Source organism: Salmo salar, chromosome ssa10, assembly GCF_905237065.1.
Source record: "Salmo salar chromosome ssa10, Ssal_v3.1, whole genome shotgun sequence".
In the NCBI taxonomy this organism is placed as follows: Eukaryota; Metazoa; Chordata; class Actinopteri; order Salmoniformes; family Salmonidae; genus Salmo; species Salmo salar.
The window spans coordinates 80,226,763-80,248,610 of record NC_059451.1 but is presented as its reverse complement, the minus strand read 5'-3'; the positions used below and the strand labels follow the sequence as shown (position 1 = coordinate 80,248,610).

Genomic DNA, 21,848 nt, shown 5'->3' with positions numbered 1-21,848 from the left:
AGCGTTGCAAAATAAATGTACGCATACAGTACCAGTCAAAGGTTTGGACACACCTACTCATTTAAGGGTCTTTATTTGGACTATTTTCTACATTGTAGAATAGTGAAGACATCAAAACTATGAAATAGCACATATGGAATCATCTAGTAACCAGAAAAGTGTTAAACAAATCAAAATCTATTTTATATTGAGATTCTTCAAAGTAGCCCTCCTTTGCCTTGATGACAGCTTTGCACACTCTTGGCATTCTCTCAACCAGCTTCATGAGGTTGTCACTTGGAACACATTTCAATTAACAGGTGTGCCTTGTTAAAATCGTGTGCCATCATGCATAAATGTATTTTGTCCCCCCACACCAAACGCGATCACGACACGCAGGTTAAAATATCAAGACAAACTCTGAACCAATTACATTAATTTGGGGACAGGTTGAAAAGCATTAAACATGTATGGCAATTTAGCTAGCTAGCTTGCACTTGCTAGCTAATTTATCCTATTCAGATAGCTTGCTGTTGCTAGCTAATTTGTCCTGGGATATAAAACATTGAGTTGTTATTTTACCTGAAATGCACAAGATCCTCTACTCCGACAATTAATCCACACATAAAACGGTCAACCGAATCGTTTCTAGTCATCTCTCCTCCTTCCAGGCTCTTTCTTCTCTGGACTATATATTGCGATTGGCAACTTCCATAAATTAGGTGCATTATCGCCACCAACCTCATTTGTCTTTCAGTCACCCACATGGGTATAACCAATGAGGAAATGGCACGTGGGTACCTGCTTCTATAAACCAATGAGGAGATGGGAGAGGCAGGACTTGCAGCACGATCTGCGTCAGAAATAGAACTGATTTCTATTTTTTCCCTTGGCAACGCAGACGCTCGTTGGTGCGCGCGAGCAGTGTGGGTGCAATAATTTAATAACATAGATTTCTACATTTATTTTGCAATGGTGTAGTCAGCCTGTTAATGTGTTTGAGCCAATCAGTTGTGTTGTGACAAGTTAGAGGTGGTATACAGAAGATAGTCAAGACCAAGTCGATATTATGGCATATTAACAGCTCAAATAAGCAAAGATAAACGTTAGTCCATCAATACTTTAAGACATGAAGGTCAGTCAATACGGAAAATGTCAAGATTTTCAAAAACCATCAAGCGCTATGATGAAACTGGCTCTCATGAGGACTGCCACAGGAAAGGAAGACCCAGAGCTACCTCTGCTGTAGAGGATAAGTTCATTAGAGTTAGATTGCAGCCCAAATAAATGCTTCACAGAGTTCAAGTAAGACACATCTCAACATCAACTGTTCAGAGGAGACTGCCTGAAGCAGGCCTTCATGGTTGAATTGCTGCAAAGAAACACTACTAAAGGTCACCAATAAAAATAAGAAACTTGCTTAGGCCAAGAAACATGAGCAATGGGCATTTGACCGGTGGAAATCTGTCCTTTGGTCTGATAAGTCCAAATTTGAGATTTTTGGTTACAACCGCCGTGTCTTTGTGAGACGCAGTGTCGATGAAAGGATGATGGAGGTGTGATGGTGTGGGGGTGCTTGGCTGGTGACACTGTCAGTGATTTATTTAGAATTCAAGGCACACTTAACAAGCATGACTACCACAGCATTCTGCAGCGATACACCATCCCATCTGGTTTGCGCTTAGTGGGACTATCATTTGTTTTTCAACAGGACAATGACCCAACACACCTCCAGGCTGTGTAAGGGCTATTTGACCAAGAAGGAGAGTGATGGAGTGCTGCATCAGATGACCTGGCTTCCACAATCACCCGACCTCAACCCAATTGAAATGGTTTGGGATGAGTTGGACCGCCCGCAGAGTGAAGGAACAGCAGCCAACATGTGCTCAGCATATGTGACCCGTTTCAGGAAACTAGGCTTATGAACTTGGTTCTATTTTACACGCTTGACGCGCTGCACCTCTCCCATCTACTCATTGCTTTTTAAGAGCATATACCCACGGGGGTGACTGAGGTCCACACTCTAGTCCAGTTGGTGGCGGAAATGCACCTTAAAGTTGGTTGCCTGCCGCCTTATAAAATCCACAGAAAAAGAACAAGAAAGATGAACGGGGAGAGATTTATCAAAGAAAATGAAAAACTAACTAGGTTTCCCCTTTTCATCTGTGGATTTATTGTCAGAGTAGGGAAAACTCAATGTTGTATGACTCAAAATTGATAAAAAAATTTATACAAATTTGACAGAAATTCGACAGCTAAAAAATGACCATATACATTTCAGATAAAATAACAACCCAATGTTTATTTTCTAGGACAAATTAGCTAGCAACAGCAAGCTAACTAAATGTCCATGAATGTTTCATGTGTGTTTCAATCTGTCCCCAAATTAATACAGATGGTTCACAGTTGGTTTTGGTATTTTAACTATCGTGTCATGAACATGTCTGGTAGGGATAGACAAAATCTAAATGTGCACAATGCTACGCGCAGACACATGCGTGGAGCTGGTCTGGTCAGCATGTTAGGTGTGTACATTTTGATAAAACTCTCAATTTAACAGTTGAATCACATACCTCTTTGCTGTACCTAAGCTAAACCATGTTAACAATTCCAGAATTAGTGTGTTTTCATTAAAATAAGAAAAAAATAAGTTAAGATGACATTGTCAACCCTGTCACTTTATTATTTCTTTACACCCCTTTTTCTCCCCAAATTGGTAGTTACAGTCTTCTCCCATTGCTGCAACTCCCGTACGGACTCGGGAGAGGCGAAGGTCGAGAGCTGTGGTCCTCCAAAACACAACCCTGCACCAACGTGTCAGAGGAAACACAGTACAACTGGCGACCATGTCAGCGTACATGTGCCCCGGCCCGCCACAGGAGTCGCTAGAGCATGATGGGACAAGGACATCCCGCCCGGCCAAACCCTCCCCTAACCCGGACAACTGGCCAATTGTGCGTCACTTCATGGGTCTCTCGGTCACGGCTGGCTGCAACATAGACCGGGATCGAACCCGGATCTGTAGTGACACTTCAAGCACTGCAGTGCCTTAGACCGCTGCGCCACTCGGGAGGCCCTTACTTGCCACTTTTATAGTCATGTTGCAAATTTAACCTCTTGAGATGGGAAATGTCCTCTGGTCTGATGAAACAAAAATAGAACTGTTTGGCCATAATGACCATGTTATGTTTGGAGGAAAAAGGGGGAGGCTTGCAGGCCAAAGAACACCATCCCAACCATGAAGCACAGGGGTGGCAGCATCATGTTATGGGGGTGCTTTGCTGCAGGAGGGACTGGTGCACTTCACAAAATAGATGGCTCATGAGGATGGAAAATTATTTGGATTTATTGAAGCAATATCTCAAGACAACAGTCAGGAAGTTTAATTTTGGTTGCAAATGGGTCTTCCGAATGGACAATGACCGCAAGAATACTTCCAAAGTTGTGGCAAAATGGCTTAAGGACAACAAAGTCAAGGTATTGGAGTGGCCATCACAAAGCCCTGGCCTCAATCCTATAGAAAATTTGTGGGCAGAACTGAAAAAGCGTGTGCGAGCAAGGAGGCCTACAAACCTGACTCAGTTACACCAACTCTGTCAGGAGGAATGGGCCAAAATTCACCCAACTTATTGTGGGAAGCTTGTGGAAGGCTACTTGAAACGTTTGACCCAAGTTAAACAATTTAAAGGCAATGCTACCAAATACTAATTGAGTGTATATAAACTTCTGACCCACGGGAATGTGATGAAAGAAATAAAAGCTGAAATAAATCATTCTCTCCACTATTATTCTGATATTTCACATTCTTAAAATAAAGTGGTGGTCCTAACTGACTTAAGACAGGGTTACTAGGATTAAATGTCAGGAATTGTGAAAAACTGAGTTAAAATGTATTTGGCTAAGGTGTATGTAAACTTCCGACTTCAACTGTATGTTTGTTATGAAGTTGAAATTGTGTTCTTTATCACAGAATGTTAAAATTAGTTGAAATAAATAGTTATTTTGGACCAAATGATTCGACCCAAAAGGCCCTCTATTGGTGGAATGACCCAGTCCATGTAGTTTACTACACACTACTATTGCTGCTGTTTCAGCCTGAGGGAGTTGTGATAGGGTTAGTGCAACAGTGCAACCTAAACTAACGGTTGGAGTTGACAAACAAAACTGTTCCTGGGCCAGCGCTTGGACGGCCCTAATTTCACACTAACAGTCTGTGTGCCTCTTAAACACACACACACACTACTATTTTGTCAGCTTAATTCATTATATTCACTCTAACAACATTCATATGCTAAATAGGTTCTAAGATTATTTGAACTGCGACAGTTTCCCATATATATATATATATATATATATATATATATATATATATATATATATATTGTCTCTCTTCACAACACGGGTCAGTTTGCCTGTGTAAATGAGCATACAGACTTGCAGCATACAGAACCACTGGAAAACACCAGCACTCCTGACCAGCCAAGACTCTTAGGTATCACCCTTATAAACAGTCTTAATTAAGCTCCAAGGAATATAGCAGGAACAGCCCTTCTCCATAGTACATTGTTGATAATGAGTGACCACTTATACCCAGGCTCATCCAATCCACCGATCAGGCTGTTTGAGGGAAAACATTAATACAACGTTGCAGTTACACTCTGAGTCAGGCTCTACAGTACATCCATGGTCGAACATCTACGGAGACTGGTCAGGGCTTAACCCAGTAATGGAATTAGACATTACTAGAGCAGAAGAGGCTGAAGCTACGTGATCGATGACAATTTCTCTAGACAGGCCTCATGTGGCCAGACGTGCCCAACCCCACCGGCACATTGACCCCTATCCCCACCTCCCACACCTTTGGCCAAATACCCCTCTGCTCCAACCAGACAGATACAGTAGACCTTGACTAAAACACTATGGAGCAGCTACGGAGATAGAGAGATCCACTCAAGGGAGCCCATTACTATCATCATAGATGTAAGCCCCTTGGGGTTCAAGTTACCCTGACAGTCAGTCAGGTGACATCAGTGGGCCATGAGGATGGCGCTGCCCGAGCAGTAGTTCAGGCTAGCACCTGTCCAGAGCAGCTTACATTAAGTTTGGCTATGACCCAATCCTATAGATGGGACTGAGGAACTTTACCATGGAAGATCTGGTCCTGCATTCCAAATGGCACCCTATTCCCTACGTAGTGCAGTACTTCCCAAATGGCACCCTATTCCCTACGTAGTGCACTACTTCCCAAATGACATCAGTCAGGCTGTGTTTTCAGAGGAGGTTCAAATTGTATCTCTCTCATACGTCCCTGGAGCTAATCCAATGGTTACTAGAGAGAGAGCGGGACAAACATAGAGGGAAAAACAAAGACAGAGAGTGACAAAGAGAAAGCAAAAGAGACTTCTCTGTTATTTACCGTTGTAAGGTGTCCTCCAAGGACCTTAGTTTGTCAAAACTCTTATAAAAAAGGTTTGTGCCCATAGCGGAACCCTTTTTTGTGCCCTCTGTTTAGGGTTCTTCATAGAATCCACTATATATGTTTCTACCTAGAACACTCTATGAAAGGTTCTGCCTAGAACCCTCTATGAAGGGTTCTAACAAAAACCATTGTATCATCTAAAGGTTCTTCTTAGAACCCTCTATGAACAGTTCTACCAGTGTTATTAGCCTTTACGATTAAATTATTTATGACAATACATTATATATATCAGAAGGCCTATCGTTGAGAGCCTAATTATAGGCCCTCACAGTGGTGTTAGGAAGCGCCTGGTTTACAGGCCACAAGTACGTTTGATACCGGAGCTCCGAGGCATGCAACGAAATTGCTAAGCAGTTTGCTTCAAAACAGTGCGCTAATACTTGTATAACTTTATCAGAAGGACGTGTGGAATTTTTTATCAGCCACAACATTCATTCAGAATTAAGATTAAATACTGAGACTACCTCAATCATCTAAACTGGAAAAACCATCCCACTAACGGGTGCAATGAGTCCTCCTACTAACAGATTGGATGTTATTTATCTTTGTGTAGCATCACAAAGAGTGAGAGAGAGAGAGAGAGAGAGAGAGAGAGAGAGAGAGAGAGATCATGAGCAGATGGACTCCCGCATGTTTTTACAAAAAGATAGAAACAGTAAACTTGGATTTTTCCACAAGGACATATACAGGATACTACCCTCCACAACATAACCTTCACTCCAAATCAAAATTCCAAAACTAAAACCTGATTTGGACAAAATTACCTGGAAGGATTCCTACTACCAAAGATGCAGCCAGGACACTTCAATTGTAAATTACTTCAATAAGAAACAATATTGTTGCTTTGATCATATCAGAAGATATCCTTCTCGCAACCTCCAAAAGCCAAAACTGAAGAGATATAGTTAGCTAATGACTTCCTTTTCCACATGGAAAATAAATGGTGGACAGAGACTTGCTACATCAGCTAGCTAACTGGAATTTTTTACAAGGAATCTGCCTCCCGAAAAAAGCTTCTCCCAAGTGGGTGTGACACCTACTCCCATTGCCTGCTGCACTGCTGTTTGGATTGCACCTGGTGATCTGTTCACCATCTGCCCTGGCCTGTCTGGTACAGGTACCCCCAGCCACAATCCCACCTCTCCCGAGTTTTCGCCCGCCTCCAGCACACACGCATTGTTGGGGCGAGTGACTCTGAACTTACAATGACTAGCCCCAAGTCGTTATATTTTTTCTTGTGCTTTATTTGCCTCGTGACTCTTGCATGCTTTGTTGACTATGAACTTGCTTGTTTACCCAACCGTGGGACAGACTATGTTTGTTCCCACACTCGGGACTCTGACTCTCTATTGGTTATAAGGCCTCCCATCTTATTCTAACCACTTCTCGCCGGCTTATTATTCATGTTACCTGATGATATTGCTGTACAATATGATCTTGTTGCCATCTAATGCACATTCAAATGTTATAACAAATCAACACAGCAGAGCTCTCCCTGTCCTCTGCCGTGCCCTGATTGTATTACTGCTGATGATATTTTGAAATGTGCATATACACCTTAGCTCATCTACTGTTGTTAGCCTCAATTCTGACTTGTGCTCTGATATGTGTTTCACTGATTTCTGCTTTTGTAAAAGCCTGGGTTTTCTGCACGTCAACACTAGAAGCTTATAACCTAAAATGGATCAATTGAAAGTGTGGGTTCACAGCTCTAATCCAGATGTGTTGGTCATCACTGAGACGTGGTTAAGAAAGAGTGTTTTAAACACTGTTGTTAACCTTTCTGGTTATAACCTTTTTTTGTCAAGACAGATCTTCCAAATTGTGGGGGAGTAGCAATCTTCACCAAGGAACACCTTCAGTGCTCAGTTGTCTCCACCAAGTTTTGTCCCCAAATAATTTGATTTGCTGGTTTTAACCTCTCTAGGGTAGGGGGCAGTATTTTCACATCCGGATAAAAAACGTACCCGATTTAATCTGGTTATTGCTACTGCCCAGAAACTAGAATATGCATATAATTGTTTGATTTGGATAGAAAACACCCTAAAGTTTCTAAAACTGTTTGAATGGTGTCTGTGAGTATAACAGAACTCATATGGCAGGCCAAAACCTGAGAAGATTATGTACAGGAAGTGCCCTCTCTGACCATTTCTTGGCCTTCTACACTCTCTTTATCGAAAACAGAGGATCTCTGCTGTAACGTGACACTTTCTAAGGCTCCCATAGGCTCTCAGAAGGCGCCAGAACGTTGAATGATGACTTTGCAGCCCATGGCTGAAAAACAGTAGCGCATTTGGATAGTGGTCGATCTGAGAACAATGAGACGGTTGCGCGCATGCACGTGAAGAGGCCATTTTACATTTTCAGTCTTTGAACGAAAAAGACGTCTCCCGGTCGGAATATTATCGCTATTTTACGAGAAAAATCGCATAAAAATTGATTTTAAACAGCGTTTGACATGCTTCGAAGTACGGTAATGGAATATTTTGAATTTTTTTGTCACGATATGCGTCCGCGCGTCACCGTTAGGATAGTGTCTTGAACGCAAGAACAAAACAGAGGATATTTGAACATACCTATGGATTATTTTGAACCAAAACAACATTTGTGGATGAAGTAGAAGTCCTGGGAGTGCATTCTGACGAAGAACAGCAAAGGTAATCAAATTTTTCTTATAGTAATTCTGAGTTTAGTGAACGCCAAACTTGGTGTGTGTCAAATTAGCTAGCCCGTGATGGTGAGCTATCTACTCAGAATATTGCAAAATGTGCTTTTGCCGAAAAACTATTTTAAAATCTGACACCGCGATTGCATAAAGGAGTTCTGTATCTATAATTCTTAAAATAATTGTTATGTTTTTTGTGAACGTTTATCGTGAGTAATTTAGTAAATTCACCGGAAGTTTTCGGTATGTTTGCTAGTTCTGAACATCACATGCTAATGTAAAAAGCTGGTTTTTGATATAAATATGAACTTGATTGAACAAAACATGCATGTATTGTATAACCTCTCTGGGCTAGGCGGGACGAATTCGTCCCACCTACGCAACAGCCAGTTGAATCCCATGGCGCGATTTTCAAATACCTTAGAAATGCTATTACTTCAATTTCTCAAACATATGACTATTTTACAGCATTTTAAAGACAAGACTCTCGTTAATCTAACCACACTGTCCGATTTCAAAAAGGCTTTACAACGAAAGCAAAACATTAGATTATGTCAGCAGAGTACCCAGCCAGAAATAATCAGACACCCATTTTTCAAGCTAGCGTATAATGTCACATAAACCCAGAAGACAGCTAAATGCAGCACTAACCTTTGATGATCTTCATCAGATGACAATCCTAGGACATTATGTTATACAATACATGCATGTTTTGTTCAATCAAGTTCATATGTATATCAAAAACCAGCTTTTTACATTAGCATGTGACATTCAGAACTAGCATACCCCCCGCAAACTTCCGGGGAATTTACTAACAATTTACTAAATTACTCACGATAAACGTTCACAAAAAACATAACAATTATTTTAAGAATTATAGATACAGAACTCCTTTGTGCAATTGAGGTGTCCGATTTTAAAATAGCTTTTCGGTGAAAGCACATTTTGCAATATTCTCAGTAGATAGCCCAGCCATCACGGCTAGCCATTTAGACACCGACCAAGTTTAGGCCTGACCAAAGTCAGATTTACTATTACAAAAGTTTGATTACCTTTGTTGTCTTCGTCAGAATGCACTCCCAGGACTGCTACTTCAATAACAAATGTTGGTTTGGTCCAAAATAATCCATCGTTATATCCAAATAGCGGCGTTTTGTTTGTGCGTTCCAGACACTATCCGAAATGGTAAATCAGGGTTACGAGCATGGCGCAATTCGTGACAAAAAAATTCTAAATATTCCATTACCGTACTTTGAAGCATGTCAACCGCTGTTTAAAATCCATTTTTATGCAATTTTTCTCGTAAAAAAGCGATAATATTCCGACCGGGAATCTCCGTTTAGGTAAACAGAGGAAAGAAAACAAAGCTTTCGGTCGACGCGGGCACGAGCCTGAGTCTCACAGTACTGTAACCAGCCACTACCCAAACGCGCTACATTTTTTCAGCCAGAGCCTGCAAAGCCACGATTCAGCTTTTTGCCGCCTTCTGAGAGCCTATGGCAGCCGTAGGAAGTGTCACGTAACAGCAGAGATCCTTTGTAATGGATAGAGATGGCAAAGAAGGCCAAGAAATGGTCAGACAAGGTACTTCCTGTACAGAATTTTCTCAGGTTTTGACCTGCCATTTGAGTTCTGTTATACTCACAGACACCATTCAAAAAGTTTTAGAAACTTTGGAGTGTTTTCTATCCAAAGCCAATAATTATATGCATATTCTAGTTACTGGGCAGGAGTAGTAACCAGATTAAATCGGGTACGTTTTTTTATCCAGCCGTGTCAATACTGCCTCTAGCCCTAACAGGATAACATAATGTCCTAGGAGTGTCATCTGATGAAGATCATCAAAGGTTAGTGCTGCATTTAGCTGTGGTTTTGGTTTTTGTGACATTATATGCTAGCTTGAAAAATGGGTGTGTGATTATTTCTGGCTGGCTACTCTCCTGACATAATCTAATGTTTTGCTTTCGTTGTAAAGCCTTTTTGAAATCGGACAATGTGGTTAGATTAACGAGAGTCTTGTCTTTAAAATGGTGTAAAATAGTCATATGTTTGAGAAATTGAAGTAATAGCATTTCTAAGGTATTTGAATATCGCGCCACTCGATTCCACTGGCTGTTAACTAGGTGGGACAATTTCGTCCCACATACCCTAGAGAGGTTAAGCATTAAACTTTCAAATAGCTCTTTGTTGACTGTTGCTGGGTGTTATTGTCCTCCATAAACACCGGCCTGTACCTTAAATGCCCTTAGCTCTCTCAATGGCCAATTAAACTAAGTCTGAATTTGTCCTGCTAGGTGACCTAAACTGGGACATGCTTAAACCACCTGATCAAGTCCTAAAGCAATGGGACTCCCTAAATCTTTCTCAGATTATTACCAATCCTATGGAAAATGCTACTCTCCTTGATGTTATCCTCACAACTAATCCTGATAGGTATCAGTCTGGTGTTTCCTGTAATGACCCTAGTGATCACTGATTTACAGCCTGTATTCGTAATGGCTGCTCAGTAAAATGACCTGTCCTGATTTGTCATAGATGCTTGCTAAAAAACTTTAATGAGCAAGCCTTCCTTCATGACCTGGCCTCTGTAAATTGGTATAGAATCAGCTTGAGCCATTCTGTCAAAGTCGCTTGGACCTTCTTTTTTTAATATTTTCAGTGGTATTGTTAACAAACACACCCCCATAAAGAAAATGAGCATTAAAAACAGGTTCAGCCCCTTGGTCGACCGTGATCTGGCAGAGTTACTCCACCTCAAGTATTCCCTTTGGCGAATCGCTCGAAACACGCATACTCAGGCTGACTGGCTCTCGTTCCGGCAATTGAGAAATGAGTGCACTCAGGCTATCCGGAAGGCCAAAGTTAGTTACTTTACGGAGCAGTTCTCTCTCTGTGGGTCTAATCCCAAGACGTTCTGGAAAACGGTTAAAGACCTAGAGAGAAAACCCTCCTCCTCACAGCTTCCCATGTCCCTTAATGTTGATGATGTGGTTGTTACTGACAAGGAGCACATGGCTGAGCTCTATAATCACCACTTCATTAAGTGAGGAGTCCTATTTGAATCAGCCATGCCTCCTTGCCCATCCAACATTTCCTCATCTCCCACAGCCTTCTAATGAGACTAGCCTCGATGCTCCTCCCTCTTTTCCCCCTGCCCCGATACAAACTTTGTCCCTTCAGGCGGTCAGTGAGTCTGAGATGCTAAAGGAGCTCCTTAAACTTGATCCCAAAAAAACATCTGGGTCAGATGGTTTAGACCCTTTCTTCTTTAGGATTGCAGCCCCTATCATCATCGCCAAGCCTATCTCTGACCTTTTTAACCTGTCTCTCCTCTCTGGGGAGGTTCCTATTGCTTGGAAGGCAGCCACGGTGCGTCCTTTATTTAAAGGAGGAGATCAAGCTGATCCTAACTGTTATAAGCCTATTTTTATTTTGCCCTGTTTATCAAAAAGTGTTGGAAAAACTTGTCAATAATCAACTGACTGGCTTTCTTGATGTCTATAGTATTCTTTCTGGTATGCAATCTGGTTTACGCTCAGGTTATGGATGTGTCACTGCAGCCTTAAAGGTACTAAATGATGTCACCATTGCCCTTGATTCTAAACAATGTTGTGCTGCTATTTTTATTGACTAGGCCAAAGCTTGTGATACGGTAGATCATTCCATTCTCGTGGGCCGGCTGAGGAGTATTGGTGTCTCTGAGGGGTCTTTGGCCTGATTTGCTAACTACTTCTCTCAAAGAGTGCAGTGTATAATGTCAGAACATCTGCTGTCTCAGCCACTGCCTGTCACCGAGTGAGTACAGCAAGGCTCGATGCTAGGCCCCACGCTCTTCTCAATTTACATCAACAACATAGCTCAGGCAGTAGGAAGCTCTCTCTCACCCATTTATATGCAGATGATACAGTCATACTCAGCTGGAGTACTCCGTGGATTTTGTGTTAAACACTCCACAACAAAGCTTTCTTAGCGTCCAACAAGCTTTCTCTGCTCTTAACCTTGTTCTGAACACCTCCAAAACAAATGTAATGTGGTTCGGTAAGAAGAATGCCCCTCTCCCCACTAGTGTGATTACTACCTCTGAGGGTTTAGAGCTTGAGGTAGTCACCTCATACAAGTACTTGGGAGTACAGCTAGACGGTACATTGTCCTTCTCTCAGCACATATCAAAGCTGCAGGCTAAGGTTAAATCTAGACTTGGCTTCCTCTATCGTAATCGCTCCTCTTACACCCCAGCTGCAAAACTAACTAAGATGCACAGCAAAAAAAACACTCAAACGATAGTTTTATCTCCATCTCTTAATTTAAAGACTCATTCATGGACACTCTTACTGACAGTTGTGGCTGCTTCACGTAATGTATTGTTGTCTCTACCTTATTGCCCTTTGTACTCTTGTCTGTGCCCAATAATGTTTGTACAATGTTTTGTGCTGCTACCATGTTATGCTGCTGCCATATTGTGTTTCTACCATGTTGTTGTCATGTTCTGTTGCTACCATGCTTTGTTGTCATGTATTGCCGCCATGCTGTTGTTGTCTTAGGTCTCTCTTTATGTAGGGTTGTGGTGTTTCTCATGTCGTGATGTGTGTTTTGTCCTATATTTTTATTTTATTTTTTTTATTTTTAAGCCCAGCCCCCGTACCTTTTGGTAGGCCGTCATTGTACTTGCCTAGTTAAATAACGGTTAAATAAAAAATCTAAAAATAATAATGAAATTAATCAACCAATCAATGTATAATGCAAAAAACAGATATTAAAACAAACAATTCTGAAAATCACCCGCAATAGAGCATGCTGGGAAATATGATATATGGTTCTATATAGAACCCTTCTTGCCATCTGAAGAATCCTTCTTGCCTTCCAAAGAATCATTAAAAAAAACTTTGTTTCAAAAAGTTATCTGATAATAACCCCTATCCCTCTGCAAAGAACCCTATTGGATCCTTTTTTTCTAAGAGTGTACACAAGCTTGAGGAATACCAGAAGGGCCCTGTAGTCTCCAACATCAATGGGAGGGCTGTGGGTTTATTGAACACTTTTTTCTAAGAGGAGTGGATAGCAGAGTAAAGCAAAAAGCATTGTCAATCCAGCGTTTGCATTGGCTGTATAGCATTTACTGCGATGCGGCCTCTGCAGAAGTCAGGGGATTCATACTTCTTGCACTTTCAGGAGCAGAGCAGAGCTGTTGTGAAGGAAGTTGTCAGGGAAGGGAGTTTGTGATTATACAGGACGTTTCACCCGACCTACCGTCAACCAATCATGTCAATGTGGAGCTATAACATTTGGGAGACGCACGGCATCGCCATACGGAGCTTGATTTGGCATCCAGAGATGCCGCAATTGTGCCACACCCTCCGTACGGAGCCTCCGAGCCACATCAAGCATAAATCGGCTTTAAGAGACTCGCACATATCCTCACATAGTCAGTCGCGCAGGCAGAGAAGTACACACACATAAACACGTCGCCAAACCAGTACACACGTGTGTGCACGAACGCACGCATGCACTCACACAGAGTTACCAACATACCCACATGCTCGCCGATACCTCCATGAACACATTCTCTGTACTACAGCAGACTCTTGATACTGCTTCTATGGTGACATTTCCCTTCAGAAGGACTCTCACCTCCCTAATGAACATGCATACCAGGCTTCTGAAAGAGGACGTGTGCAGTAACCTACTGACATGTTGTTCTCGGAATCACAGAGAAAGAAAGGTGATAAATGCAAGATTGAAAGCAGTAAAGACGAAACCGGAAAGTCCTGTTTGAGGAGGGGAAAAAAATAAAGCCCTCCCCTCTGTCTCTCATTCTTTCTATGGCTCTGTGTCTCTATGCAGCTGTCTAAAGCAGCCAAGCCAATTACAGGTCTCAAGTTCCAGTGGTGTAAAGTACTTCAGTAAAAATACTTTAAAGTAGTACTTAAGTCGTTTTGGGGGGTATCTGTACATGACTTGACTAATAATATTTACTTTTACTTTTCTTCAGGAATGTAGTGAAGTATGTACTTTTTACTCCATACATTTGAATGCTTAGCAGGAAAGGAAAATGGTCTAATTCACACACGTATCAAGACAACATCCCTGGTCATCCCTACTGCCTCTAATCTGGCGTACTCTCTAAACACATGCTGCATTTGTAAATGATGTCTGAGAGTTGGAGCGTGCCCCTGGTTATTCGTAAATAAATAAAAACTAGAAAATGTGGCCGTCTGCTTTGCTTAATATAAGGAATTTGAAATTATTTATACTTGTACTTTTGAAACTTAAGTACATTTTAGCAGTTACATTTACTTTTGATACTTAAGTATATTTAAAACCAAATACTTTTGGACTTTAACTCAAGTAGATTTTTACTTGGTGACTTTCACTTGAGTCATTTTCTATTAAAGGTATCTTTACATTTACTCAAGTATGACAATTGGGTACTTTTTCCACCAATGTCAAGTTCCTACAGACAAGTCTCTCACAGTGCTGCCAAACCTTTAGAAACGTACTGCCTAAGAACAGAACAGGAGAAGTATCCCATAGCTCCCATAGGAATAGACTAAACATGTACAACACATGGTTAGGAAGGGACTATGTCCTGAGATTGAGGGTCATAGACATTATGCAGGTACTATTCATCTGCAGTGGTTCTACACTATAGCTCTGTGCTCCATGATGTGAAGTTGCATGGAAAGCTCTGATGAGAAATTGTACCTTTTTGAAAGCTAAAGAAGATCCATTGGGTTCTGTCAGTGCATGCAGTAACCAACTCAACAGGCAACTACCAACTTGCTGCTGGTGGAACAAGTGTCATGCAGCTCAAATCCCCCTGTATCATTGGTGCAGCGGAGACAACAGTTTTGCAGGTGCACATTGAAGGGCTCTTGAGGAATACTTCATACATCAATATCAGATCAATTTCTATAAAATCTTTGCAACTGAAAATGCGGTTCTCAGCAACTTCAGCTTGCAATCAACATAGTTTAGCCTACATGCACAAAAGAAGGAAAGTGAGTAGACCTCCTTGTGCATGAACATGAACACTTTGGGATATGCAACCATGGCAGATCATTAATGGATATTAAACCAAAAGGAAACTTTGCAGCATGATAAGGGCCATTGTGGAAAGTTTTCACTGATGGGAGGGTGACCTTTGAACTAAAGGCAAACTCCACGTCCACACACCCCTGGCAGTATGGACAAGGGCCCCAAGGCAGCAACCAAAGATAATTATTATGTAACCCTCAACTACCACTGCAGTCAGTTTGTGTCCAGGCTAGAATGTAAAACAATTCCAGTAAAATGAACAGTGCATTACTGGCAGCAATTTGCCAATAAGTTATTGTAATTTATTTTACACTACAGCTATTGTATTTCATTTTATGGTAATCCTTTTTACAGTACCAACATGTTTACTGTATTCTAATTTACAGTATATTACTGGAATTACTCATGCCGTGACATATTACCCAGTGTTCTTTGCAAGTTTTAATTTTTACATTTAGGTAATTTAGCGGGCACTCTTGCCCTTAGCAACTTACAGTCACTGCATTCAATAAAGGTTGATAAAAATAACGCTTATCACAGTCATAGCAATTAAAACGTGTCTATAACCGTTACTGAAAATGTTGTTATAGTTAAGGATCTATTGGTTTTGAAAATAATTGCATACTGAACAAAAATATGAATGCAACATGCAACAATTTCAAAAAGTTTACTGAGTTACAGTTCATATGAGGAAATTGGTAAATTCATTAGGCTTTAATCTACGGATGACTGGGAATAAAGATATGCATCTATTAATCACAGATACCTTAAAATAAATGGGCCTCGGGATCTCGTCATGGTGTTTATGTGCATTCAAATTGCCATTGATAAAAATGCAATTGTGTTCGTTGTCTGTAGTTTCTGCCTGCCCAAACCATAACCCCACGGCCAGTATGGGACAATCTGTTCCCAACGTTGACATCAGCAAACCACCCGCCCACGATGGCGCCGGAGGAGATGGCAGCCGTTTTACGGGCTCCTAACCAGCTGTGCTATTTTCTGTGTTTTTTCGCATTGTTTGTAACTTATTTTGCACATAATGTTGCTGCTACTGTCTCTTATGACCGAAAATAGTTTCTGTATATCGGAACAGCGGTTACTCACCTCGAACTGGACAAAGATTTTTTCTTTAATGAGTCCGATGTGAAGGATACACTGCTTCACCAAGACCAGGCCCAAATCCCCATTATTCGTGTAAAGAAAATACGGAAATTCAAGGGGCGGAGATTGGGGTGCCTTGTGAAAATTTGTCGGCGAGTGCGTAACCAGCCTCTACCATCTGTTCTATTGGCCAACGTGCAATTACTGGAGAATAAAATGGATGATCTCCGTTCGAGACTATCCTACTAATGGGACATTAAAAACTGTAATATCTTACGTTCCACTGAGTTGTGGCTGAACGACGACACGGATAATATACATTTGGCTGGGTTTTCTGTGCATCGGCAGTACAGAACCGCTACGTCTGGTAAGACGAACGGTGGGGGTGTGTGTATATTTGTCAATAACAGCTGTTGCGCAATGTCTAATATTAAGGAAGTCTCAAGGTATTGCTTGCCTGAGGTAAGCAATAGATTGCCCCATGGTGGGGTTAAGCTACGGACAATGAACAAAATTGCATTTTATCGATGGCAATTTGAATGCACAGAGATACAGTGACGTGATCCTGAGGCCCATTGTCGTGCCATTCATCCGCCACCATCACCTCCTGTTTCAGCATGATAATGCACAGCCCCATGTCGCAAGGATCTGTACACAATTCCTGGAAGATGAAAATGTCCCAGTTCTTCCATGGCCTGCATACTCACCAAACATGTCCCCCATTGAGCATATAAGGATCGAAGTGTACGACAGCATGTTCCAGTTCACGCCAGTATCCAGTAACATTGCACAGCCATTGAAGAGGAGTGGGACAACATTCCACAGGCCACAATCAACAGCCTGATCAACATTATGCAAAGGAGATGTGTCGTACTGCGTGAGGCAAATGGTGGTCACACCAGATAGTGACTGGTTTTCTGATCCACGCCCCTACTTTCTTTAAAAGGTATTGGTGAACAACAGATGAAATATCTGTATTCCCAGTCATATGATATATCCGTAGATAAGGCCTAACAAATTTTATAAAATTGACTGATTTCCTTATATGAACTGTAACACAGTAAAATCTTTGAAATTGTTGCATTTATTTTTCAGTATATGTTTATTCAGTATAAATGTTATTATTAAGGAACTACTACCACATATCACTTCAATTGGTACAGCACTCTCACTAAAGGATGCATATGTTAATGATCAGCGATTATTTCTCTTCCCACAATATTTCTCCACAATAAACCATCATTTACAGTTTGCTGCAGTAAATATATAGCAAAACAGCAAAACAGCAATTTAGACCTTAACAAAAGCATCTAAACTGACAGTGACTACTGGGCAAAACAGATCAAAGGGACATGGCTGCAACTCAAATATTAAAGGTTCTCTAGTCAGAGGGTGTGCTCGCCACCACCCGCCCCGAGATGCCAGCACGGCAAGGCCCCGCCCCCGGCCCAAAGTGATTTTCCAAGGGCGGGAAAAACCTAAGCCCCGCCTGACACCCAGCTGAGCGTGGAAGCGAGCGTACCCATAACTACCCGGACCAGCACACAGCGTGAAGCCAAACCACAAAACATAAATAACGAAAAGCAAAACATACAATAATCCTACGCCCACCCTCACCCCTGATTGGAGGACCTCAAACATTTACACTGTACATTTGTGTATATAACTATTTCAACGGTCATCAATTCTACCCTTCAGATAGCCACAGATCAACCCAAATGTTCCAATAAATCATCATTGTAACATTTCCCCAAGCAATACATCCCTCCATTCTCCCACGGCGTCTCACTCGGGACTTGAACCTCCCCATCTGCAACATTTCTGCCAAAATTGCCTTGAAAATAAACATTTTACCCAAGGCAGCAATGATATTTCCTATTGACTGACTATGTTCCTTCAAATCCCCTAACAATAGAGTTTCAAGGTGCAACCGCACCCTGATATTATGGCATAACAACCATTCCTGGACCCAAAAACAAGCTACCGATGGACAGTACCAAAATATATGCTCTACAGATTCTGCCTCATGGCAGAGTCTGCAACTGTCTGACTGTTGAATTTTATATAATAGCTTATATTGAAAAAATCTAAATTGATGCATCAGTTGTTGTCTTGTATATCAGTTCATAAACTCGATGCCATGGTATTGGGACATCGAAAATCTGTTCCCAACTATCTTGTATGTAGCATAGTGGTCAACCCTCTTGACAATAAGTGAAACAGATTTTTTACGATTTATATTAGTTATTTTAAACCATTTATGATCTTTAATTGGTGGCAGACAAACAAATTCATTCCTTTCTCTTTAAAGTAATTGCCTTTTCCATTTTTGTGGCAGAGCTGTGATGAGATGGTTACAATTTTGTATTGCGTCTTCTAGGGGATAAAATTGGAATTGTAGCCAACTCTGTATCGCTTCACTTAAAATAAGGTTACTTTAAACAGGGTTCCATTGTCAATCCACCAGAAATTGATAGTTTTAATCTGTATAACAGCAAAGAGACCCCTTTTGAACATCAGATGTGCCTCTCTTAGTAGCCTACTGGAAAACCAGTTGGGATTTAGATACAGTTTCAGTATTTAAAAAAAATGTTTTAACCTTTATTTAACTAGGCAAGTCAGTTAAGAACAAATTGTTATTTTCAATGATTTGTTCAGGGGCAGAACAACAGATTTGTACCTTGTCAGCTCGGGGATTCGATCTTGCAGCCTTTCGGTTACTAGTCCAACACTCTAACCACTAGGCTAACACTGCCGAGTAGCTTTGAGAGAGAGGTTTAATGCCTTGATATTTAGTAGTTTTAGCTCTCCAAAGTCAATAAATACAACTTTTTTTTTCTACTACTTTGATCAGTCTCCTATATATACATAGTTGTTAGGGAACCACTACCACATACCAGTTAAATTGGTACAGCATTCTCACTAACGGGTGAAACAAATATAGCTGCTTATAAGACACAACTCAAAATATGTTAATGAGTAAGAAACAACAATACCACACACCCACTAGTGTGCAAAAGGTTTTTGGCACTCCAAAAATTAGGTATTGATATTGTATTCTGAATCACAGTAAATTACTGACAGCAATTAGCCAGTAAGTTACTGTAGTGTTTCAGGACAAGGTTGGTAGAATTCCTAAAATACAGTATATTATCGTATTCTGTGGGGATACAGCATTCTCACTCACGGTTGCAACAAATATGGGCGGCAGGTAGCCTTGCTGTTAAGAGCGATGGACCTGAAAGGTCGCATGTTTGAATCCACCGAGCCGGCAAGGTGGAAAAATCTCAACAACTGCTTCCTGGGCGTCTATTAAGGCAACCCCCAGCACTTCTCTGATTTAAAGGTTGGGTTAAATGTGGAGGACACATTTGGTTGAATGCATTCAGTTGTGCAACTGTCTAGGTATCCCTTTTCCCCAAATATAGCTTATTTAAGGCACACCTAGAAATATGTCAGAGACTCCCTAAACTGAATACAGTAGGTTACTGTAGAATGCACAATACCTTTCTGTAAACACTGTAGAATGCACAGTAAAATACAGTAAATGTGTTACACAGTATTAATTATGGTGCATTGTCAGAGACTCTCCTCCCACAATGCACCATAATTAATACTGTAAAACACATTTATGGTATTTTACTGTGCATTCTACAGAAAGGTCTTGTGCATTCTACGGTAATCTATTATATTCAGTTTATACAATATCATACTGTTGATTAATACAAGTTACTGATACAATTACAAAACGTCTAACAGTATATCCTTACAAAGCCTCATATAGAATACTGTGACCCATGTGTAACAAATTCAGAAAAATAGTGGATGACTAAAAGAATGGGTTAAAATCTCAACAAGCCTGGATGTAGAAAAACCCAGGCAGCATTCCTGTAGCTTGGGGGACTGGGACAGGTACAGCAGGATTTGGATCAAGTTTCAGACTCACAGAGGAAGTGTGCAATTTGGCACTGAATGCCACCCTCAGAGAGTGGGGTCACAGCCAGGGCCTGCCATTATCAACAGTGACCCTGGAGCAATTGGGGTTAAGTACTGTACCTTGTTCAAGATTTTTCACCTTGTCGACATGGGGATTCGAACCCAATGCTCTAACCTCTAGGCTACATGCTGCTCCAACAACTGTCCTAGACAAACATTTTAGCTCCATCCCTGAATATGTCCTCAACACCACCTCTCACCCCTATTTGACATAGCAAGACAAACTTCAAAGTGTAGGCTAACTGGTGCATGGGACAATAAAACATGTTTTTGTCTTAACTTATCACTTCTGCAATGAGAAAAATCTTGAACATTTTCTATAAGTTAAATGTATATCCTAAAATAGAACATCTCTCTCAAGCTCCAAATATTAGGGTAAGGCTCCACTAGGACAAACATTTGTTACTTTGATTCAAGGAGTGTGCAGTGCAACATGTAGCCTAGTCTATGCGTGGGAAAAATAACTTAAATGTCTTGCATGTGCAACTTGGAGTATAAGACTGTCACAAAACTCTCATGGGCAGTTGTTTATTCATAGTAGTAACAGACTACAGGAGTCATGAACAGCCTTACATCACAAAAAAGCATGTATCGATATCCATGTCGGATGCGCCGGCGTGCTCGATGTGAAATCAGAATATACAATAACAATGGCCCCAGATATCTTGTTGCAACACTATCCATTCATAGATTTTCTGTTATTTTGCTGAAACTATAAATATGAATGGAATAAATTCCCTCACAAACATCAGTCGATGAACACAGGCAAATTCGAATCGTAACATTTCAATTCTATGTCAACACCATATAGACATAAAGTAATGCAATTCACATCAATATGTGCAGTAATAACGCGATCAAATTGATCTACCTTACAGTAGACAGCCCGATCTGAAGCCGCCATATCGTCAGAAATCTAGGTGCGTTGAGAAACTGTCAGTGCGAGATCGGGAGGAACGAGGAGAGAAAAATAGTCCCCTTCTACACGTCCTTGTTTGTCTCCTAAACAACGCTGTCGCTGTCAAAATTCCCCACCACACTGACCACAGAGCTCGACCCACCCGCCGGAACTGACGTCATAACTGACAGCTGAGGCAAAAGAAGCACACACCCCTGACACACCTATCATTTCAACGAATAGAAAAAGATCTCAATTGTCAAGCCTCGCGTCCTCGCTCCTCGTCTCCTTCTCAACACCCATTGGATGAGAAAGCCAGAGGTCCCGCCTCTCTGTCCTTCTCCTCCAATAGATTTTGAGAAGGAGGAGGGGAGAGAGGACTCGAGAAGAATGATATTGAGATTCTCCCCATGTCTTTTCCTTGTTCAGGACCCCTCCTAACAATGAAATGACATGAGGGAGCAAGGCAAGAACAGTCCGCATAATCCAACTCTGTCCACTAGTCGCTGTTTGCCAATGTAGTAGGAAAGAATGTCACAGAAGCATCAATAACACTAAATATGGGCATTATAAGAACTTTCATGCTCTACTTTTATGCCCTCATATCTACATTTACTCAATGTTTATATACCTGTATTACCATGTTATAAACATAAAGACACACAAACACACAGGTCGTTATTGTAAAATAGAAT

At 41.1% G+C, this 21,848-nt stretch overlaps 1 protein-coding gene across 2 annotated transcripts in view; it reads right to left on the bottom strand.

Annotated features, from left to right (window-relative positions):
* The window catches only part of LOC100136415 (peroxisome proliferator-activated receptor alpha), a 59,647-nt gene extending 38,327 nt beyond the window's left edge, over positions 1-21,320 (bottom strand). The window contains exon 1 of one of the 2 annotated variants that reach the window (XM_014124067.2): positions 21,132-21,320. The gene's annotated coding sequence lies outside the window, so the exon portion shown is untranslated. 2 annotated transcript variants of the gene reach the window in all.
* Between the last annotated feature and the right edge of the window lie 528 nt (positions 21,321-21,848).